The 24,864-nt window shown below is 44.5% G+C and overlaps 1 protein-coding gene across 1 annotated transcript in view; it reads right to left on the bottom strand.

Annotated features, from left to right (window-relative positions):
- The window catches only part of LRFN2 (leucine rich repeat and fibronectin type III domain containing 2), a 332,667-nt gene that overhangs the window by 2,675 nt on the left and 305,128 nt on the right, over positions 1-24,864 (bottom strand). The gene's annotated exons all lie outside the window — the stretch shown is intronic.

Here is a 24,864-nt window from a genome sequence, read left to right as displayed (position 1 = left end):
AAAGTAGGTTAAGGTTTAATGAGAAACTAATCCCCCATTGTTAATTACCAGTAGTAATGGGCCTGAGCTGTAAAGTTCAAACCTAGATCCAAACTTCCCCAAAGTCAGAGGTGCTCAGAGGTAAGGTTTTTCTTCAGATCCATCTCTCCTGTAGCCTACAACAGTCTGTGCTTTGGATGCATACAGGTAGTAGGCAGCCATCACCTTCCTTCTGCCTACACTATGAAGGATGAATACTTTTAGTGCAGAGAACTTATCAGCTGGAAATGTTGCATGTGACCTCCTTTCTTAGATGAGTGGGGAAAAAATTATCTGCAATATTTGTTGAGGAGTGGTGGAAGATTTCAGATTGAATTATAAGAGCAATTTTTGCTTGTAAATCCTTTCAAAACCAGGCAGTCCCAACCTTATAACAAATGAATAAGATATAAAAACAAAAGACGTGCTTGGAACAAAGTAGATGTAGATCAGAATGATAGTGTTCTACCGAGAGCATGGGTGGGCAAAAGGCTCTCAGCAGGATGGAATCAGCCTGCCTAGGGCTTTGATCTGGCCCGTGAGGCAGTTCCAGGCCCCGCCCCCAGCGCGTTGCCTGGGAGCTGGAGACACAAGAGCCATTTTAACTGCCTCTATTTAAAGGGCTAGCGTCTTCCCCATGCCTTGCTTAGCAGCTACGGGGAAGGCGTGAACCCTATAAATAGAAGCAGTTGAAAGGGCATATAGCTCTCGGTCCCACTGGCCTGTTGCCTGGAAGCTGCCCAGACGAGTGGCTGCTAGGCAACAGGTTAGCAGCGGGGGCCAGGAGCTGCGAGCCCTATTGTGTGAATTCTAAGCCTCCACCTCAGACAACTCTGGGAGGAGGCTAGCCCGCCAGCACCCTTCCATTGGCCAAAAGTCAAGGTGCAGGGGCCCCAGGCCAAGCAAAGCTTTCGGTAGGATAGCTTTCAACCCCTGCCCCTTCCCCTGAGGCCCCACCCCTTCTGAAATTTGTGAAGTGGCCCCTGACCTACAGCCACTTAAAGACTAACAAAACATGCAGACGGTGGTATGAGCTTTTAACGTGCTGCTAGACTATTCATTTTTTAAGTTTCTACAGCCACTTGGCACTCTTTTTCCACCAGTATGGTATAAAGCGCAGGGCAGTGGAGAACCGGGGTTATGCTTGGTTTATATGTCCTACATGAAATTGCAAAGCAGCCTTTGCATTTTTCCTCAATTTCTTCATACAGATGGTTTAGAACAGTGAGAAAAAAGGTATATTAGGTTAAAGTTAAATTCAATATAATCAGCCTGAATAGCCTTTACATCTCAGGCCACTTGATGCCATTCTAACTTACTCCACTCTAAGGCTCACTTACACTGTTAAAGTGTTTCTAAAGAGGCCTTAGAGAATTGGATCCAGCCATTCAAATCTTGCAGTCTTTGTCCAGGAAAAATCCATATTGACTTTTGCCTGAATAAGGACCGAGTAGAAACTGAATAAGAAGATCAGGATTTCACCCATCGTGACCTAAGATTTGAAATATAAAACTATGGAGCCAGAAACCATCTACTTAAGCACTCCTGGCTGAGGTTTGTTGCTGACAGTTATATATTGTTATGTTATCATATTGTGTGACTCTGGATCAAAGCTAAGACCTTCAGCAGACTCAGATCTAGATAAGAGGGAAGACTTTGCCTGCTGCAGCCTTCTCCCCTTTGTTCAGCAGCTTCAGCAAGTGGGACACTGATACCACAATGGCAAAGAACAGAAACAATTCCATGTAAGGTATTTACTTTGTACCTTATATTCAACAGAAACAGCTGATGGCAGCAAGTCACCTCATTACCTTCAGTAACAACCTTTGTGCGGCCCTCCTCCCAACAAATCTCTAGCATTTTGACATGGAGGACAAGGTTAAAAACAGAAAATGATTGAGGAATTCATTCAAGTCTTTCCACGGTGGCCTTTCTTCACCTGAGCTGTCATTTCCCACTAGCACTCAATTGATGACAATGGTAGCTGCAGAGTATTCCTGGAACACTAAACAATAGTACAGGTGTGCAGCCACACATACATGTAATAATCAACTGTATGGTTTGCGGCTCATGCCTGAGCCTGGCTGTTTATATAGCAGATCAAAAAGGTGTGTTCTTCCTGAACATGCTGGGCTAGAATTTCAGGTGCAATCTGGCTGCTTCGTTCTACACTGTCAGGGAAACCTGTCTCTAAAGCCAGTGTAACCATCTCAGGGAGGATCAAAATGACCTTCTTGTGGTGGAGCAGACACAGGTGAACTTGCACCACTGCCAGTGTAGCAGGGGAAAGGGCACTGCCAGGAGAAAGGTGGTATAGATGTCATGCTCCTGAACCATGCCAATCTTCCAGTTTATTTTGGCCTTTGTAGTTAGCTAGCCATTCACAGTCTTTGTTTAATCCTGAGTTGATTGTGTCAAACTTGAAGATGAACTGTAGCCATCCTGCAGCAAAAAAAATTCAGGATCAGACTTCAAAGAGAAACTGCTGAGCTACAGTTCATCTTCAGTTTGACACAATCAACTCAGGATTAAACAAAGACTGTGAATGGTTAGCTAACTACAAAAGCACTTCTCCTCTCTTGGTATTCACACCTCCAGATCAGCTACTAGAAGTGGGCCTCATCCTCCCTGATTGGATTCACCTCGTCATCTCTAGCCTGATTCTGGCCTGCATATTTATACCTGCCTCTGGAAATTTCCACTACATTCATCTGACGAAGCCTTGGGTCTTTGCCCACGAAAGCTTATGCTCCAATACTTTGGTTAGTCTTAAGGTGCCACAGGACTCCTCGCTGCTTTTAGAGAAGCAATGGTATCAGAGCAGTGTAAAGGTGAGCATGAAGCCACCGTTGCATGCATGTCCATGTATGTATGCACACATAACAACTTGTGTCTCTGCAATTTGGCCATAGCAGAAGACCTGGCTCATTGCTTTTAGAACACTCAACAGACAAATTAAGTATCACTCAAAGAGGTCTGGAAAATTGGACCACCTAGCAGATGCTTTCTAATTTCTACCTAGACATCCTTGGTGCCTCTAGCATCAGAGCTGATGTGTTCTGCAGACAAAGGCAGCATACTCAGGCGTTCTGAACCTGCCATCTCTAGAATGTTCAATGACAGCCACATGGTCAAGTGAGAGTTGCTTCTGATTGTGTCCCCATGGTTCTAAAGGCATTGTACATCCAACCAAATCATCACAACTTGGGCAATGTTCCTCTTAAATAAATGTTTCAGCCCATTGCCTGTTATAGCTGTATTTTAGTCCTTAGAATACAAGGCCACTGGGACAGCAATCTCATCATCTTCTGTGTTTTGAAGACTGCTAACCACCATATAAATAATTTTAGTGAAAAAACCACAGCAAGGAATGGGAGCACTCATCAGTTCAGATTTTACCATTAGAGCCTTTTGCTAAGTAGCCTCGTTTGCACATTTATATACATATTGGCCAGTTACTCTTGTTGGCTAATACTGTATCTGTTCTCTGGTAGAGTCTGTGTCAGTCATTAATGTATTTCTCAAAGTATTTACACCCATCACTCCTACCCTATTCCTGGTAGGCATGTGAATGGCAACACCTGTTCATGGCAGGCCCGGCCTGGCCGGAGCAGCACCGTGCAGGCCTGGGTGTTCCATCCTGGCCAGAGCTCCCACTCCCATTTAAGTGGTTAACCAGTTAAACAAAACATTCAGCTGGTTAACTGATTAAATGGGATTGTACATCCCTAATTCCTGGCCTATGTGGAAGCAAGGACATAGTCCAAGTCTCATAGGCAAGCCTGATCTCTTGCAAAAAACACAAAGACATCTCAGTGAGTCTGATTTCTGAATGCAGAAGAGGTGAGGCACAGAAACCAGCTGATGTTGGCAATGTACTTTCAGCTCCTCCCGTGAAACAGACTATCACTATTGCTGTCTAAACCAAATCATAGACCATTATTAGCCTACATGGAGCTTTAGGGATTCTGGTCAGCTAGAGTTTTAGAGTCCTATTAGATCTGTGCAAACTCCTCACCATTGAGTGTGGTGTTCTGTGATTAACAGGGCCTCCAACTTCAGAGCGGCTGTGCAAGATTCTCCACCTTTGATGGAGCAAAGCAAAGATTGAAGTGGCATCTCACAAGCTACCCATGTTGGAAATAATCAAAGAGTAATCAATATCCCACAGTGAAAATGTGTCTATATTGATTTTAGATTTGGGGACTCTGAAGTGCTGCCATCAATCACTGCAAACTAGAAATAAGTTTGGGGGAAGGAGGATTGTTTCTGAGTGAGCATCATGAAATACTTTAAAGATTGGGTAACTTTGTGAAAACAAAAATCAACCCCTTTAGATGCACAAGAACTGGTTTTGAGTTGCTTAACCCCTACAGTGCTTGAATCTACTACTTATTTCCACACCGAGCTGTTCCATTTCAGTAGCATTCTTTTGAATGTCATGCAGGGTGGGATATTTGAAGTACATTTATAAAACCATAGGTAATCCTCGGTTTTAGAAGTATTATGGAAAGATGATCACCCTTCCATAAGTACAGTTGCAACCAGGTTCCTATAAGCCTATTATTAGCCTCTCTACAGCTACAGCTGTGCCTACCAAAATTGACCGAGTATAAAAATTACTAGATTTCCCTGGAAGACTGTGATTTCTTTTCTGGAAAGTTAACCAAACTGTGTTTGAGTCCCAGATTATTAATAAATTGCCCTATACTGAAGTTTTGATGTGTTCCTTATGTTTCTTTGTACCACTCTAGGTTAAATAGTTAATTGCTACCTCTTCACACATTCTACACAGTTAAATCTCTTTGAAAATTCTTGTCTGGTCCATATTCGAAGAAAATAGGTTGTAAACAAGTAAAGCTGTTAATGCTTATCTGTAACTATAATTGTTATGGTCTCTGTTGATGAAATTCACCTGTGTTTGCACCTGACAAATACAAGACTTAAGTCCCATTTAAACTCCTCAAAAGGAGGTTTCAATGGTACATATGTGGCAGATAGCTCTTGAGATGACCCTGTTGATCAGCTACTCTCTGGTGATTTAGACAGGGTAGAACTTAGTGTGTCTGTGCTCTACACTGTCTAAATTACATTGACTGCTCGACTTGTAAATTAATCACTATTTAACATCCTTAGTTCAGACTGAATAACGATATCGATTAATTTACTAGTTGAGACGTTGATAGAAATTCCGCTTTACTCGACTAGTCAATAGGCACTTCTGTGTTATGCCTTTGAAATGTACAAGAGCCCCAGCAGGGGATCTTGTGCATTTCAAAGTTGGAACTCCGTGTGCATTTCAAAGCGAAAGCACCCGAGTGGAGCCCAGAATCAGTGGGACTTCCCGCTGGCCCCGGGCTGCTCGCGGCGTGCCAGCTTTGAAATGTACCAGTGTCCCTGCAGAGTGTGATCTTTCAGGAACTTAGCACAGGAAAAGTACTTTTGTGATCACTTTCAAGATACATTAGATTATTTTTCTGCCATGCCATTGAAAGTTAGAGATACAGATTAATGACACAAAGAAATTTTACTCTAATCTAATTTTGGGGGGATTCAAGCCAAAAAATTGCATGATTATACCATTTCAAACGTCACTTAGGCTATGTCTACACTGGCAGCTTCTTGTGCAAGAACTCTTGCACAAGAACACGTCCACACAGCCATGTGCTTTTGCACAAGAGCATCTCTGGCAATGTGGACGCTCTCTTGCACAAGAAAACTCTGATGGCCACTTTAGCCATAGGGTTTTCTTGCCTAAGAAACGCTGCTTTGGGTTCACACTGCCCTCTTGCGCAAGAGAGCTTACACTTGTTAGAAAAGAGTGTAGCTCTTGCGCAAGAAGCCTTCTTTTCCCACGCTTTGCTGTAAATCTTCTTGCGCAAGAGCAGACGGGCAGTGTGGATGCTCTGCGGAAGAATGGCTTTTCTTGTGCAAGAACCTGCCCATGTAGACATAGCCATAGAGTCCTTTGCCTTAAAATCTAGGAGCATAAAGTATGGGTGGGAGAACTATTTACAAAAATGATCAACTACTTTCTATATGAAGTTCCATATGGCCTACTATCATTTTGATTATTCATATTCCAGTAGTACTTAGTGCCCCCAAATGAGCTCACAGCCCCATTGTGCTAGACATCCCTGCCCAGAAGAGCTTGCTGTCTAAGGCAGTGTCTCCCAACTGCTGGGCTGCAGCCTGCTGCTGGGCTGCGGTGGCTCTGGGGGTCAGAGCTGCAGTAAGTACACTGCTCTCGCTGCAGCTGTTGGGAGAGGTGTGTCCTTCTCTGCCTTGCAGCCAATCAGCTCTGGGCAGTGGCAGGGTCTCCTCGGGCCATGGAAGAGCACTCCCCTTGCGTGGGGGGAAGGCCACGTGGAGCTTGTGCGGCCCTCCTGCCACACAAGGGACTGCTCTTCTGTGGCTGGAGGAGACCCCGCACCTGCCTGGGGCTGGTTGGCTGAGAGGCGAGGCAGGACATGCCTCTCCCAACAGCTGTCGTGGGAGAGAAGCTGCTAGGTGGTATACCCTAGCCCCCAGAACCATCACGATGCAGTCAGCAGCTCAGAAATATTTAAGAGGGGGCAGGGCTAGTGCTGGGGGCTCTGGAGGTTGAGCTAGTAGTGGGGAGCTTTGGGGGCAGGGCTGGCACTGGAGGGCTCTGGGAACCAGGCTAATATTGAGGGCTGGCACTGGAGGAGGTTTGGGGGGAGTTGGGTGCAGTGGGGCTCTGGAAACAGGAGGCTGATAATGGGGAGGGTCTGGTGGTGGGGGGTCCTTTTTACTTTTGCTTTTATTGGTGGTGGGGGGTCCTTTTTACTTTTGCTTTTATTGGTGTTTGACTCTATATGTGTATGTTCCTCTTCTCAATATTTTTTAGCAGATATTATGTCCCTCTGGGGTCTTGTATTTTAAATTGTTATATATATTTGTATTTCGTTTAAAATATTTGAGGCGGCTTACAAACATTTTTAAATAGAGAGTCAGGGTAAAACTATTCAAATAAATAAATAAGGTGGGAGGCTAGGACTGAGGCATTTGGGATGGGGGACAGGCACTGGAGAGCTCTGAGGGTGGGAGGCTGGCACCGGGGCAATGAATATGCCAATAAAATGTTGCCGGTCTGCCAAAAGTTTGTGAATGGGTTTGCTGGTTCCCGGTATCAAAAAGGTTGGGAATCACTGGAATAAGATCCTGATCCTACAAACATTGGCACACATGCTTAACTTTACCACCGTCAAGGGTCCCATTCCATTGGAACCATTCATGGTAGTAAAGTTGAACATGTGGATAAGGGTTTGCAGGACTGGGGCATAAGTGATCAAGAAAGAAAAGTTAGAATGAGAAATAAACACTGACTAAAGTGACTTGTCCCAATCACACATCTGTTCAGAAACAAATCCAGAAATGAATGCAGATCCTTTAATGCCCATAGTAGTACCTCCCCAGCAGTGCTTTTTTTGTGATGGTACTGCCTGGTACGCAGTACCAGCACCTCCAGACGCAGTGCCAGCACCTCCAGTCAGAGATCAACAACTTGTTCCCTGGAGTACCGGCACTTTTTTTTTTTTAAACAAAAAAAGCACTACTTCCCAGTATAAAACACTGCTTTTCTGATGCGTGCTCATGATATCTACGTGATCTGGCAGATACTTTATGATGTCTATGCAGAATATAAAAGAGAAAAAAAGAGCTCATCAGGGCAATGTAAGGTACAGGAATGGCTGACTTGGGCAACCTCTGAAGCTTCAAAACTCTGCGTGATAAAGAATAGTTGAGGGAGTCAGTGTGTTTTTCAATACTGCATGTAGTGGTGTCTTAGGGGTACATTTAAACTACATCCCTTTTTCAATAAAGGGATGTAAATTAGACGTATCGAAATTGTAAATGAAGCCGTGATTTGAATTTTCCATGCTTCATTTACATAATGACGGCCTTGGCTTTTTTTTTCCGAAAAGCTGCTTTAAAAAAAAAAACGTAGTCAAAAAGGGGCTCTTTTGACAAATGCCCCACTTTGAAAGAGCCTGGAGGGTTACAGGATCCTTCGAAATGGGGCATTTCTGTTGAAAGATCCCCCGTCTTGACCACTTTTTTTTCGAAAAGCTGCTTTTCGAAAAAAAAGCCGCAGCCGCCATTATGTAAATGAAGCATGAGAAATTCAAATCCCAGCTTCATTTACAATTTTGATACATTTAATTTACATCCCCCTATCAAAAAATGGATGTAGTTTAGATATACCCTAAGGCTGTGTCTACACTGGCATGAATTTCCGGAAATGCTTAAAACGGAATACTATTCTGTTTTCAGTTTTTCCGGAAAAGGAGCGTCTACATTGGCAGGCTGCTTTTCCGGAAAAGCCCTTTTTCCAGAAAAGTGTCTGTGGCCAATGTAGACGCGCTTTTCCGGAAAAGACTACTGGGCTGTCTACACTGGCCCTTTTCCGGAACAGTGTTCCGGAATAAGGACTTATGCCTGAGCGGGAGCAGAATAGTTTTTCCAGAATAGCGGCTGATTTTGTACAGTAGAGAATCGTTGCTTTTCCGGAAATTCAAGGGCCAGTGTAGACAGCTCGCAGCTTATTCCGGAAAAGCGACTGATTTTCCGGAATAAGTGGCCCAGTGTAGACACAGCCTAAGAGTGGGCAGAAAGCTGGGCATCTTACACTGCTCCTAACCTTTGTAGGACAGAGAGAGCTAGAAAGAGTTACAGATCTTGCAGAGCTGAGAGCCACATCACAGAAGAAGCATGGAGGACTCTGTAGAAATCTGAAACCCTGTAGTGGCCCCGTTACTGAAAAAGCCAACCACTGTACAAGGAAATAAACTATCCACAAACTGTATTCATTTTAAGCTAAGTTTGCTATTATGCATTTATTTTTAGTTGAAGTCTAAGCCTTTAAAAATCTGGACATAAACACTCTGGAGAAGGCTAGAAACACTCAGCTACACTAACAGTTCAGTCTCTTTAAATAAACATAACAGTATAAAATGTCATGTTGAATAATCTACAACTAACCATTGCTCATTCCAGGATAGCCAATCTATTTTATAGGGGTCCACGGGCAGCGTACTTATAACTAGGGATGTTAAATATCGGTTAATTGAATAGTCGAGTAATCTCATGAATTCTTATTAGTAAGTCAACTATTCTATAGTCTCTGGGGGCAGGGCCAGCAGCAGCACAGGGTTTCAGGTGGGAGCTAGTCCATGAGGGAAGCCAGTTTAAAAATCATCTCCTCTTGTTGCCCTGTGCTACTGCCTCTGATAAAAAGGCAGCAGCCCCTGTCTGTGGGGGTGCAGGGTCTGAGCTCCCAGACCCAGTGCAAACTACAACTGAGCCGGGCTGCCTGTCCACCCGGCTTGTAATACACTTTAAATGCAGAGCCACAGCAGGGTAGGTCACACACCTGGCGTGAGCCAGAACTGAGCCGGGCTGCTGGCCAGCCTGCTAAAAAATGGACTGGTTGGGGGGGACAATGCATGTAGTCTATAGCATTAACCTATAAGCTTTTGCTTATTGGTTAATCAGTTAATCGACTCCATTATTGCATCCCTACTTATAACCACCACAAGTTTGGAAATCACTGGCCAGAGTGACCCCTCTCCCTGCCAAACCTTTGCTACGAGCCATACGCCTCAAAATACCTCTGCTGTTCAAATGATTTCTATATTTCTTCCCCTGCCTTTTTCCCTGTGGGTAGGAAGAGCAGGGAAATGATTCCATCATGTTGATACAAGAATGTAGATAACTGATACTTAGGTTTACTACTAAAGGGTGTCACTCGGGATTTAAAAAGTCGCAGGACATTAGGAGATACTCCCACATGGAATTTGGGTGCTACCCAGTTGGAAGAGCTCTTTCTAAAATAAAATGAGTTTGCACGTCTTAGAATTGGGATTGCAAAAGACTGAAATCACAGGAGGTTTTACAGGACAGGATTGTGGCACATTGTGGCAAGTGTTATGGGAGGCAGGAATGGAATAGCAGAGATGCGGTAGGGGAAGATGAAAGTGCATTGGTAAATCTTTGAGGCAAAGAGGAACATTTGCTTGGATTATGCCTTCCTTGGTCCCATGCTTTAATCTCTTATTTTGCATGACTACTAAAATGAATGGATTACAATACACAAAACAAAAAAGACATCTCACCTCCCCAGGGGTCTTGGCTCCCCTTTTTGAGGTCAGCCTTGACTTGCCCTCAGCTCTGTAAATAGCAGACAATCTTGTAGACACAGCATAATGCAAACTGATTTGTAATATTGTGGTTACTCCTGTGGCTTCAGTTAAACAAATTAGGAAATAAAACACTTTGAAAAGCCAGCAGCAACAGTTAATTCCCAGAGCTGCTATGGGCCTCACTTTCATTCTTGGCTAAAAGCACCAAGTAGCCTTTTGGCTAGAGCACTGAACTGGAACTCCAAAGATTTGTGTTCTAATCCCTTTTCTGCCACTGGTCTACTGGGTGACCTTGGTCAAGCCTCTTCCAACAGTCAGTGCCTCAATTTCCCCATCTGTATATTGGGAGCAATGACATTGATCGCCTTCAAAAGCACTTTGAGATCTACTGATAAAGATATGATAATAATGCATAGTTCTTCCATACAATAACATAACGTGCAAATGTCCCCAACCCCTCCTTTCAAGCATTAGGGAGTACCTGTGGTGAACTTAGCAGTTAACTTTCCTGCTGATGTGTGTGTCGAGTAGATGGATTAGGAGGAAGATAGATCAGACTCATTGAGTAGATTATTTATTTCCAACTTTCCATCTTGCAAAGGATAAGATACCAACTATTCTTAGCCTGAAATTGGCTGCAGTAATCAGAGAACTTAAGCTCCAACATCCAGCCCCTGAACATGATTGAACGTTTAGAGGGAGAAGCATTTGATGACTAATTGGATCTTTGTCAAATATAGGTGCAACATTTCCCAGGGCAAAGTCTGAGGGAATGCAAGACTGCTTGCATCAGTGAGGAAGGCTAATGAATGCAAGAAGGCTAAAGTTTGGCCAAACATATGTTTGTCTCAAAGCTTTATCCATTCTTGCGATGAAGACATCTCTTTTTCAAAAGCCCCGTTTTGAGTCCTAGTCCAATAAACTGTCCATATCTCCAATATGAATCCTGGGAGTGTTAACCTAAGAGGTATATTCCCTGCACCTCAGTAAGATTCCCCTTAAGACCTTATATCCTACCAATAGAAACAGGAGAGGAAAAGACACATTAGATCATTTAGTGTAATAGCACTAATATCACTGTGCCTTCACATGACTTGTCTTCATTATTTTTACATGCCCACACACCCTTACTCTGTCCCCCCCGCTTTTCCTCCTCTTTCTTCTTCCCCTTCCAAAATGTGTCTGTGCTGGGAGAGGCTAATGAGAAAGAGAAAGAGGAGTTGGAAGAGAGCAGATAAGGGAGCGGAAGGAGTGGCAGAGCCCAAATTAAATCACCCCCCCCCCCCCGTTTTTGAGAAGTGAAACAAAAACTATTTTAACCTAAATAACTATGTTTGTTTTGAGTTTTCCTTCAGAAAGAAAGTTTAGTTAATGACAGTTTCCAATGAAAATTTACAGTTTTGGCAAAAACCCATTTTTGGCAAGGAAAAAATTCAGTTGCCTGTACATGAGAGCCTTGAAGAGGATATAAACAAGGTAGTGTGCAGCATTATGGATGGAGTCCACATGAAGAATTTGGGCTGCATTAATGGCAGATTGTGGTATAACAGGTTCAGAAGAAGGTATGAGAGAAATAAAGTAGTTGAGGTTGGAAAAGACTGGATTAATAAAAATTAGGCTGAGATAGTGGGAGAGTAGAGAATGAACTTCACCCTTGCACAATGAGCTATGCAAATTGTGTAGCTTATTTCGAGTTGATTTCGAGATAGTTTATTTTGAAATTTGGGGCTGTCTACACAAGCCTCTTAATCCTCGTCGAATGAGGTTTACCAGGACTTTGGAATAGCATGCCCGTTATTTTGATTGCATTTCAAAAAAATGGATGTGCTGTAAAGACGTGAAAAACATTATTTTGGGATACCGGACGTATCCCAAAATAGTGCTGTCTTCTAGACGTACCCTACAAGGCCTTTCAGGCCTGTAGAACTTAAGTGGTGCACAGACCTGCGAATGGCAGGCAGAGACAGGAAAAAGGTGAAGAAATGAGGAGAAAGAGAGGAAGAAATTTGCTTGTAGGAAGCTGCTTGGACTTGGAGCTTCAGCAGTGGCTGTTATAAGAGTCATTGTACACAAAAGACAGGGCAAAAAGCTTGCTATGTCCACTCCCATCTGGAGCCTGATGGAAGCGGCATCTGATATTATTGATGATGGGTGTACCTCTGCCATCTACACTAAAGTACAGGCAGTCCCCGGGTTACGTACAAGATAGGGACTGTAAGTTTGTTCTTAAGTTGAATTTGTATGTAAGTCGGAACTGGCATCCAGATTCAGCTGCTGCTGAAACTGACCAGCAGCTGACTACAGGAAGCCCGAGGCAGAGTTGCTCTGCCCTGGGCTTCCTGGAATCAGCCGCTGATCAGTTTCAACAGCGGCTGAATTTGGATGCCTGGGACAGTGCAGCTGGGACGCTGCCGGGTAGGTCCCCGCAGCGCCGCAACTCAGCGCTGCGGGGACCAACCCGGCAGCACCCCAGCTGCTCTACCCCAAGTGTCCGCAAGTCAGCCGCTGCTGAAACTGACCAGCGTTTGATTCCAGGAAGCCCGGGGCAGAGCAACTCTGCCTCGGGCTTCCTGTAGTCAGCCACTGGTCAGTTTCAGCAGCGGCTGACTTGGGGATGCCTGGGGCAGAGCAGCTGGAGTGCTGCCGGGTTGGTCCAGTAGCGCCAAGGAGCAGCGCTGCAGGACCAACCCGGCAGCGCCCCAGCTGTTCTACCCCAGGCGTCGTGGGCGAGAAAAGCCTGGTCTGCTGGGGGGGGGGGGGGGCGCACTAGCTGTGCCCTCCCCAGCAGACCAGGGAGACGCGGGTGGTGAGACTGCCGAGAAGCGCCACGGTCCTGCCCGCATCCTCCGCGGCTTTGCTCTGCATCTCCCTGGTCTGCTGGGGGGGGAGGGGCTCCCCCTAGCAGACCAGGGAGAAGCGGATCAAAGCCATGGAGGACGCGGGCAGCAGGACAGCCCAGACACGCCACAGCTGTCCCGCTGCCGGCGTCCTCCGAGGCTTTGCTCCCCGTCTCCCTGGTCTGCTGGGGGGAGCCCCTCCCCCCAGCAGACCAGGGAGATGCGGAGCAAAAGCCGCGGAGCACGTGTGCAGCGGGACAGCCGAGACGCGCCGCGGCTGTCCCGCTGCCCGCATGCTCCACGGCTTTGCTCCGCGTCTCCCTGGTCTGCTGGGGGGGGGGAGGGCTTCCCCCCCAGCAGACCAAGGAGATGTGGAACAGCTTTTCTCGCCCCGGAGGACGCGGGCGGCGGGACCGCGGTGCATCTGGGCGTCCCGCCACTCCCGTCCTCCGGTGCGAGAAAAGCCCCGTTCGTAACTGCGGATCCGACATAAGTCGGATCCGCGTAACTCGGGGACTGCCTGTACAGAAATATATGGCTGAATGGTGAGCGGTTTACAGTTTTTCTAAAGTAGACATTTCATCCAGGACCTTTCAGAAAACACTTGCTCAGCCACCCACCAATACACTCATAAATTTTTTCCTTTTAATATTTTTTCTTATTTTATAACAGCCTTAATTTTGTCTTGTAGTGGAACAATCATCACGACAGCCAAATCTCTCCTCATTTTTCTGAAACCGCTCTCCTCATCTCTTACATATCCAGCCACACTTCAGAGATGTATTTTGTCAGATGAGCCCCATAGTACATGCCATCTCATTATTACATCCTAATTTGATTATGCTTTCTTTGCTCACTTGGTAGAAGGGGGAGGGGAGAAGGAAAGAGTAACGACAAATTATAAGCCTAGTGTGAAAAAATGAACTGGAGAGAAACAGAGATTCACCTCCTGAGCTCCAGGGAAGAAGAAAAGTAAATCAGATACTGTACTTTAGGGAAAATTCATTAATGTTAGGCTGTTGGATAGTGTTCCATGGGAAGCAGAAAAAGACATTTAAAAAGGCATAGAATAAAGCACCGGAGAACATAACATAGGCCTTTAGGGAACAATCCTGCACTAGTTAAGGAATGGGACTATACGACCTGGTGAGTTCCTTTGATCTATGATACATTTCCTCCATTAGAATTTCTCCCATGCAGACTCTCGCCTGGAACAAGGAGCCACATGCCAGCTGGGCTGGAGATCCACTTTTGAGTATATGAGGAGCCACAAAATTCACTATTTGTAACAGTCTGCATACACATAAGTCTGGGAAATGGTGTTCAGCTCTTTGGTGTTATTCCTCCTCAAGTTTGGTGGTTTGGGTTCTGGATTTTTGGTTCAGGCCCAAGCTTGTCTCACTCAACCTAGTCATTCCAAGCTTCTCTGAACTTCCTGGTATTCAGAGAAAGTCGAGTTTTTTGCACCTCCACCCTGAAGCATCTAGAGCGGGCCATAGTTGGAGATAGGCTACTAGGTTAGATGCAGCCAGACCTCATCTCATCTAGTATAGTAATTCTAGCATTCCTACATGGAAATACCAGAGCTTCTGCCAGAGGGCCTGCCCAGTCCAATTGGAAGCAGAATCCCACAGAACAGGCTGACCTCAAGATCAGCCTCATTTAGCAAACAAAAGTGATCACAGATGTTTGAATAAACATCTCATTATTCATTTTCTGTGTGAATTAACAGCAGAGTACCTATGCACTAGCCAATTCATCTAGGAAAGTGCCACCCATGTAGAGAGTATAGGTGCCAACCCTCCAGGACTGCCCCAGAATTTCCAAGAATTAAAGATTAATCTGTAATTAAAGATCATATCACGTGATGAAACCTCCAGGAATACGTCCAACTAAAATTGGCAACCCTAGTAGAGAGGTTCGCTGAATGGTTAGTACTCTAGGGCTGCATCTAGACTGGCATGATTTTCCACAAATGCTTTTAACGGAAAAGTTTTCCGTTAAAAGCATTTGCGGAAAAGAGCGTCTAGATTGGCATGGATGCTTTTGCGCAAAAGCACTTTTTGCGGAAAAGCGTCCATGCCAATCTAGACGCGGTTTTGCGCAAGAAAGCCCTGATCGCCATTTTCGCCATCGGGGCTTTTTTGCGCAAAACAGTTTTTAGCTGTCTACACTGGCCCTCTTGCGCAAATACACTTGTGCAAGAGGGCTTTTTCCCGAACGGGAGCAGCATAGTATTTGCGCAAGAACACTGACAATCTTACATTAGATTGTCTGTGTTCTTGCGCAAATTCAAGCGGTCAGTGTAGACAGCTGGCAAGTTTTTGCGTAAAAACTTGCCAGTTTAGATGCAGCCAAGGTGTTTACATTAAAGATTCTGGCAAAGTATTTATGTTTTGTTGTGGGACACAAGTAAGCTATTGCTACAAAAATGAGTGCACAAAGCATGGCCAGGAAGATGAATTAAACCTGCAGAGTCCTATAAAAGGAAGCTAATAGCTGTTCCTTCTCCTGTGGCCTCAGGCTGAAGATAAAACTGACCAGCTGCAGGTTTTTATTCATTGCTATTGAACACAACACATAGTTTTGATTGATATACTAAGGAAGATTCAAGGACACACAAACATTCAGGCTGTGAATGTTTATTTCTTACACAGCTGTATATATTGTCATATACACACAATATAGGATTTGTGCTGAAGCTCTCATTTGCCAGTGAAGTCTATGAGTCATAGACCATAGGCTAAACATGCATCCTGTGACATTGGAGAACCTTTGTTAAGGCAGCTGAATTAATCTGGAAACAAATTCACTTGCACACACAGAGTAGCCATCTACCTTTAACTCATGAGTGAAATGGTTATTTATCAAATGGGCAAAAGTAGACCACTGGGAGTAAAGGACCTGTAAGTACAGAATCTAAAGTTCAAATCAGCCACTGTGTCAGTATCATAGAATACTAGGACTGGAAGGGACCTCGAGAGGTCATCGAGTCTAGCCCCCTGCCCTCATGGCAGGACCAAATACTGTCTAGAACCTCCCTAATAGACATTTATCTAACCTACTCTTAAATATCTCCAAAGATGGAGATTCCACAACCTCCCTGGGTAATTTATTCCAGTGTTTAACCACCCTGACAGTCAGGAACTTTTTCCTAATATCCAACCTAAACCTCCCTTCCTGCAGTTTAAGCCCATTGCTTCTTGTTCTATCCTCAGAGGCCAAGACGAACAAGTTTTCTCCCTTTTCCTTATGACACCTTTTTAGATACCTGAAAACTGATACCATGTCCCCCCTCAATCTTCTCTTTTCTAAACTAAACAAACCCAATTCTTTCAGCCTTCCTTCATAGGTCATGTTCTCTAGACCTTCTGAAATAAAAAGTTGTCTCCAATGCAGTCCAAGAACTTATTGGATAGTCTGTGTTCCACTGTGTTATCTGGATAGTTGAAGTCCCTCATCACCACCAAATCTTGGGCTTTGGATGATATTGTTAGTTGTTTAAAAAAAACCTCATCCGCTTCTTCCACCTGGGTAGGTGGCCTGTAGTAGACTCCTAGCATGACATCACCCTTGTTTTTAATCCCTTTTAGCCTAACCCAGAGACTCTCAACACTTCCATCTCCTATGTCAATCTCCACCTCACTCCAAGTGTGTTCATTTTTAATATATAAGGCAACACCTCCTCTCTTTTTTCCCTGTTTATCCTTCCTGAGCAAGCTGTACCCTTCTATACAAACATTCCAATCATGTGTATTATCCCACCAAGTTTCTGTGATGCCAACAGATGATTGGCAGATAGCTAATGTAACCCCCCCCCCCTTTTTTTTTAAACAAAAAAATCTCATGTGGCAAACCAGGCATTCACAGGTCATTAAGTCTAACTTCACTACCAGGTAAATTGGCTGAAAATACAGTAAAGAACAAAATTTATCAAGCACATAGATGAACAGGATGAGTTGGGAAAGAGTCAATGTGGCTTTAGAAAAGGGAAATCATCATTGGCAATTTTTTAGAATTTTTTGAGGCCATCAACAAGCATATGGACAAGGATGACTCAGCAGATATAAGTGTACGTGGATTTCCAGAAGTCCTTTTAACAAAGCTCATAAAAGATTTTTAAGAAAATAAGCATTCTATGATGTGCAGTTATGGGATAAGAGGGAAGGTCCTTTCACGGGCTACTAACTGGTTAAAAGATGTGAAACAAAAAGTAGTAATAAATGGTCAGTTTTTACAGTGGAGTAATCCTGGATAGTTCTCTGAAATATTTGCTCAGTGTGCAGTGGCAGCTACAAAAGCCAAAAGAGTGTTAGGAACCTCCAGGATACTTGAATAGTGTGCACAGTTTTAGTCACCCCATCTCAAAAATATATTAGAATTGGGAAATGTACAGAAAGGGCAAAGAAAATGACTAGGGGTTATAGAACATATGAAGAAAGATTAAAAAATATTAGGGCTGTTTCATCTTAGAAAAGAGATGACAAGAGGTGATATGATAGACATGAATGATGCAGAACTAGGAGTCACCAATGAAAATAGGCAGCAGCTTTAAAACAAACCTAAGGAAGTATTTCTTCACACAACACACAGTCAATGTGTGGAAATTGTTGCCAGGGGATGCTGTGAAGGCTAAAAGTATAACTGGGTGAAAAAAATAGATAACTACATGGAGGACACATCCATTAATGGCTAGTAGCGAAGATGGTCAGAGACACAAACCCATTCCCTGTGTGTCACTAAGTTGTGACTGCCAGAAACTCAGAATGGACAACAGAATAACTATCACTTGATAATTCATTCCCTCTGAAGCATCTGGTACTGGACATTGTTGAAAGACAGAATTCTTTCCCAGATTTGGGTTGGTCTGCCCAAGTATGGCTGCTCTTACATAAATATGCAGAATTCAGGTATTCCCTGAATAATAGGGACGTAAGAGTTAAACTCCTGGCTGCCACCAGTCAGTTACACAGTTAGTTTTGGAGCTTTTTGTTGTTGTTGCTGTTTTTTAATTTTACATCCCTACTGAAAAAGTGCCTACATTTCATCATTTCACTTTGGGAAGTTATAGTTAAAGAAAGCATTTCACTGAAATCTTTGAGAAAACATTTCAAAGCACAGACTAGTCGGAAAACATAATATGGGGATGGGGGTGGGTGATATGCTATTGAAAGGTTTGTTAAAGCCCAACTAGGTCAAAAAAGCAGCTTTAATTTACACATCCTGTAGGGGGGAGATAAGGAGAATTAAACACCTAAAGCTAGTTTGATAGTCTTGTCCAGGAATATGTTCTTTTATTCAAAAGCCTCAGACAAATTAATAGATATTCTCACAAGGTTATAGCAAATTCACAAAGTCACACCAGTAGCCCAAATACTGTGACATATTCCTTACACCATGGCACTGGGACACAGATATGGAGTGATTTGCCTGAGGTCACCCAACAGACCAATGGGAGAGTTGGGAACATAGTCCTCCTGAATCTCATTTGCTCACTAGGCCACAACACTGAACGCACTACACAAAAATAACATGGGGAAGGCTTGTCAAGTCCTCTACTTGTCAAAATAACATAGGCAAGTCCTTGTCAAGTTCCAGATACTGACTATATCTATCTGTTTCGCTATACACACCTACAGGCCGTCTTCGCTATAAATCTAAGATGCGTTTCAAAAAACTTGGACTTATAGTGAAACAACTTAAAATGGGGAATTTTTCCCCCCACGGCTGACTTCCATTTGTGCTAAAAAAATTTTGGTGCAACTTAAGAGCGGAGAATGGGAGGATTTATAATGCATCAGTTCCTACAAACATTAATGTCTTTAGTTCAGAACAAATATATACTGGGGTGACGTATAGCAGGGATGCTCTGCACAAGCCTATGAACTTACATAGTTCTCCTCTGACCCAACAGCAGATGATTATGTGATAGTTTTAAAACGTACAGCAGAGTTGTCAGCATTAATTGTGGAGGAGCTAAGGACTTCTTCTCAGCAATATGACCTCTTAAGTAAGCTTTATAAAATTGTATGGGTGGTAAAATGGCCAAATCAACAGTGGACAAACTATTTCAGAGGTACAAATGAATGATTAAAGACATTGTACTAAGAGAAGACTGAAGCATGGTTCCAATCTCTAAGATTAAAGAGTACTGCTTCATGAGACTCACCCTGATATTGTTCAAACTAAACACATTTTGCATAATTAGTTTTGAGGCCTCATGAATATAGATATTGAACAGCTAATTATAAAGAATCACCTTGTACATGATGACCAGTCACTGCAAACTTCAGATATGCTTTGCAGTCTGTGGATAAAATTAGATCCAGCTCTGGTTGGTTTATTTGTTTGCCCTGATTGACTACTAGTCTCAATACCCCAAGGCATTCACAGTCACAGATATTTCCTCCTCCAGCATTAGAAGGAAAGTTGGGGAAGTTTTTTTGCGCATTATGGATATCCGTTTGAAGTCCTTACAGATAATGGAGAAAAATTTGTGAGTAATTTCATTGAAAGATTCTTTACACATGGTGGAATCAAACACATAAGAGCTTCTCTATACTCTCCAGAAAGTAAAGAGAAAGTGTTTTCATCTTTACTTGAAATAAGCTTTCAAAGCCATTAATAGTGACAGAAGAGCCTGGAAAACATTTGCCAAAGATACTAATGTATGTAAGGGAATATTTCATTTTTGTTGGTGATGGAGACAAACTTTTGAGCAACAAAGATTTTGTCAACCTGAAGAAGAGCTCTCTGTAGCTTAAAGCTTGTCTCTCTCACCAACTGTACTTAGTCCAATAATATACATGATCTCACCCACTTTGTCTCTCTAATACAGTGTTTTCCAATTGGTGCTCCACAGAACCCTGGGGTTCCGCAAAGTGAAAGTAGGAGTTCTGTGAGGATTCAGCACTTCCCCGCCCCCTCTGAAAGAGAGAGAGCCAGCTAGCCAGCTTCTTAAAGAAGCAGCATACTTGTTTCCCCTTCTTCCCTGATGACACAGAGGCGTAGCGAGGCGGGGCAGAGGGGAACAGTTGCTCCCAGACAGCACACTAGGGGGGTGCTGGACAGGGGTGACCCCACGTGACCCACAGTGTGGAGGGAAGCACTTCCCCTCCCCAAAGGAGCCAGCACGTACTGCCTGAACAGCTGGCACCTGGTAACTTAGTCCCATGGCCTTTCTGCGCGGTGGGGGCGGAGGGAGGTCAGGAGACCCGGGTCTGCACAGTTCTGACTGTGCAGGCAGCGCTCTTTGCCCTGGACTCCCTGCACCCTTTCCCTCCCCCCCCCCTCCCGCAGGACGGCATCATGGAAGTAAGTTGCTGGAGTGCAACACCTCTGCTGTTCAGGCAGCTCGCACGCCAGCTGTTTGGGGAGGGGAAGTGCAGTCACACACTTCCTGGAACCCAGAGGTGCTGCAGGATTGCCAGGTACTGGTCCCAGCTGCCCCCATCCCCTGCCCCCTACCTAGACTCCCCACAAGTACCCTGTCCTCTGCCCCCACCAGCACTAACCCCAGCACCCAGCACCACCCTGTGCCCAGCACCCTGCCACCCACCCCAGCACCACCTTGTCCCCGGCCCCAGCACCCTGCCATCCACCCTAACACCCAGCACCACTCTGTCCCCAGCCCCAGCACCCTGCCACCCAATCCAGCACCCAGCACCACAATGTCTCTGGCCCCAGCATCCTGCGCCAGCACCCTGCCACCTGTGCCAGCATCCTGCCACCCAGCAGCATCCTCTTCCCAGCACCAGCACCCACTAGCACCCTGTCACCTGCCCCCACCAGCACAGTTGGGACCACATTAGTGAGGCTTGGGGGTTTTGGAGGGGTTTTTTTGCATCTCACTTGTGTGGCCCCAACTGACTTTTCTGTGGATCAATGACCCTTGACTCAAAACAGGTTCCCCGCCCCTCTCATAAATAAAGATGATGTTAAAACCTTTTGATTTTGACATAATATTTTATTTCAAAATGAAGCCTGACCAACATACCCCAAATTGGGGCCAAATCCCCATCTCACTGCAGCATTATAACACTCCTGCACTACCTGACCTCAAATCTGAGTCTATCATACACTGGAACCCCCTTCCTGAGCCTCTCTCATCCCCAAACTCCTGCATCCCCACATTCTCGGTTTTCTGCCACAATACTCCTGCACCATCCACACATCACAAATCTGTGTCCTGAGCCCATCATACTCACAGCCTCCTTGCCCTGAGCCCCTCACATATCCAACCCAAACTCCTGCACTGTCACATCCACAAGCCTGTGACTTGCTCGGCACCCCAACCTTGCACCTGATCCCAACACTTCCCAGCCTGCAGCCCCCTCCCTGACCCAACATCTCCTTCTCCTGCATCCAAATTCCTTCCCAGAACTTGCACTTCTCACACCCAGATCCCTCATTCCCAACCCAGAGCCCGCACCTCCTGTCTCAGCCCAGTGAGACTGTATAAAGGCTGGGGATTGCAAATGATGGAGAGGAGGGGAACAGAGGATGAGGCCACAAAGGGGTGGGGTCTTGGGGAAGGAAAGTGATTTTCGTGCATTTCCCCTCCTTTTTTTTTTTTTTTTTTTTTTTTTTTTTTGCTTGACAAACCTAGGGGGTTCCTTGAAAAGCTGAAAAGGGTTCCATGGTCAAATAAAATTAGGAAACACTGCTCTAATAGCCTGGGAATGACATGGCTATAACAACATTGCATAAAAAGATATTAATGGCCTACTGCTCAACTATATATAGATCGTCAGGCGAAATGCCTATAAAACTATTTATCTTGCAGGAAATTTGCTGTAAAATTCCCTGCCCTAGTTCAGGATTATATTTTTATGGTGTTTTGTACCTTATTTTTAGTTATGTCAACAGAAAATGAAAGAAAATGCAGATAAAAAAACCATGATGATGCAAAGACTACATTTTTCCAAGTTGGAGGATCTTGCACTATATGTTGCCAGCCCTGCAGCCAGGGCTGGGAATGCTGGACTCATTCTATAAAAATGAGCAATATGTCATCCTTAGAAGCTTGTAAAAAACTCATTCATGTTGAGGAGCAAAGAGGATGGTTTGTTCCTTTGATTCATGACACCAAACAGCTAAGGCCCATGCTATCAGAATCTAATTACATTGCCTCAGAAATTGTTTTGGACTTTAGCCTAGGTTGCCCATCAGTGAACTAGCTTAGTGAGTGGGCTGCATGAGTGCCCGTCCATCTTGATGAGCTTCAAGATTGTCGTAACCAAGACAGTCTCCTGGGATAGGATAATTTTGCTGACTGAGCTTGCATAACTAGAATTTGGAGGATGTGCCAACTGAATCATAACAGCTTTCACTGGATGCAGAGGGAGTGCATGGTCCTCAGTCAATGTTTTGTGCAATCAGCACACACTTCATTTCATGTGTCCTTGATTTATGTGTGTCACATTAGTTGTACCAGTAGGAAAAAAAACTATGCAGGGAGAAACTAGTGGAACCTTTAGCATGGTCAACAGTAAAGAAAATGTTTCAGAGGCCACACACAGAACCCCAATGTCACACATGTGGCCACAGCCTGCAAATTGCCCACCACTAAGCTAGCCTCTCCCATTTCTAAGGAGGAGAAAAGAACTCCCAATCAGGATGACATTTATTTTAGTGTAAACAGAGTCTGAATCAATGCATCCAATGCAGCCAGCTGGAATGGGAAAGAAATCCTGGGTGTGGTTATGTAAATATAGTTCAGTCAATGTTATATACCTGATAGATAGTCAATTGTTAGAATGGCATTTTGCCTATTGTAACTAATTTGGCTGTTGTGGGGTCACAAATCATGTTAAGTCTAAATGTAGGAATTGTAAAATATGACCACCAGTCACAGTAAAGAATCTCGGATGAACAAGGCTTTCCCTTCCAGACTCAGTGAAGTGAATTTGGGGGAAGAGCAGAGCTCTGACCCAGCAGGCTACATACCCTCCAAGAATGAGCTGTAAGACTGGTTAAACCTGTTTCTTTCCCCTCCCCCCATTCCGTTCTAATGATAGAATTAAAACAGGCTCCATAAGGAGTCTCTTTATTTTCTGCTGGCCTGCGCTGTGGGTCAAGAGCTGAAATTACTGAGCAGCTGGAGTCACAGAGAGCTGAAATCACTAGGTTTGTCCCAAATTACATGGTCAGTGGCAGCAGGCGGCCAATGGCAGGAGCAAGCAGCTAGGGGGTGGCTAGTGGGGCTGCTGGCAGGAGCAAATGGATGGTAAGAGCAGCAGTAGGCAGCCAGCAGGAGCAGTGGCGAGTGGCCAGCAGGCAACTGGTAGGAGTGGTCAGCAGTAGAGAGCAGGTGGATGGCGAGTGACCAGCGGAGTGGGTGAGACGCTTTCTACTTTCCACTCAGGATGGGAGGTGAGCTCTGCAAATCACCTCTGAGCTCTGGTCTGCCCTGATTAAGGGCAGCAACTGTGAGTGGGGTGCAGAGAAAGGTTGGGCATGTGAATGGGACACTTACATTGCTGAACTTGTGAGCCTGAGAGGTAAAGGACATTGCCCAACCTACTTGGGCTGGGATGTTTACTCGTGGGTTGGTTATGAACTCTGTCTGTGGTGTTTTCCCAAGTTAATGCCACATTACTTCTCTCCCTCTTTCATTAAAAGCTTCTTTTCTATGCTCAGACTCCGTGCTTGTGAGCGGGGAAGAATTACCTGTCAGAGGCACCAGGATGTGTGTGAATTTCCCAGGTTACTGGGTGGGGACTCGAGCCAGTACTGTGTGGGATGGATGAAAAGGAACCTCTAGATATTGAACCCAGCCCTGGCTGCTGCCAGAGCTATCTGGCAGATAGATTACATTAGTTAGAATCATAGAGTCATAGGGTTGGAAGAGACCTCAAGAGGTCATAGAGCCCAACCTCCTGCCCAATGCAGGACAAACCCCAACTAAATCATCCCAGCCAGGGCTTTATCAAGACAGGATTTTAAAACCTCTAGGGATGGAGATTCCACCTCCCTCCTCCCCCGGTTACCAATTCCAGTGTTTCATCACCCTCCTAGTGAAATAGTTTTTCCTAATATCCAATCTAGACCTCTCCCTTGAGACTACTGCTCCTCATTCTACAATCTGTCACAACCGAAAACAGCCTCTCTCCATCCTTATTGGAACCTCCCTTCAGGTAGTTAAAGGCTGCTATCAAATCCTCCCTCAATCTTCTCTCCTGCAGACTAAACAAGCCCAAATTCCTCAGCCTCTCATAGGTCATGTATTCCAGTCCGCTAATCATTTTTGTTGCCCCCCACTCGACTTTCTCCAATGGGTCCACACCATTTCTGTAATGGTATGTGTCAACATCCTTTCTGTAATAGTTCTAGTTAGGAAGTTAGTCTGGAATTTCAAATAAAGAAGAAGAGCCTCATATTCAGAGTAATATTAAAATTAGAAGAAGTTGGGAAAGATTGGTAGACTTGATGTATTTTATGTTAAAAATATAAAATAAAATGAAATATGGAGCATTGTTGGCATTGCATGGATCTGTCAGGAAATGTGGAGGCAGGAGGAAAGAAGCACATGGGCAGAGTTTATGGAGTTTCTGAATAAGACACTAAATATGGTTGTTAGTCATATCCATTTACATGCTGATGTAATAAATAAACAAAAGCATCTAACTGAAACCCAAGACTCTTTGCTTCTTCATGAATACATTAAGCAGTGTACTTTAAGATTCTGATGCTTTAGCTCATGGTCCAGCTCTATGATCCAGCTTGCCATTGGGTGTTTCATCAACAGGATCATGTGTTCTATATTAGGTCTTGGATTAATCAGATCCAATAGCCAATAGCAATCCTTTAGGTGAAAGTGAAGAACATCCCTGCCTGCACAT

Source organism: Pelodiscus sinensis, chromosome 3, assembly GCF_052426305.1.
Source record: "Pelodiscus sinensis isolate ZL-2025 chromosome 3, ASM5242630v1, whole genome shotgun sequence".
NCBI lineage: Eukaryota > Metazoa > Chordata > Testudines > Trionychidae > Pelodiscus > Pelodiscus sinensis.
The sequence above is the reverse complement of the archived record's forward strand: the minus strand, read 5'-3'. Positions and strand labels throughout refer to the sequence as shown.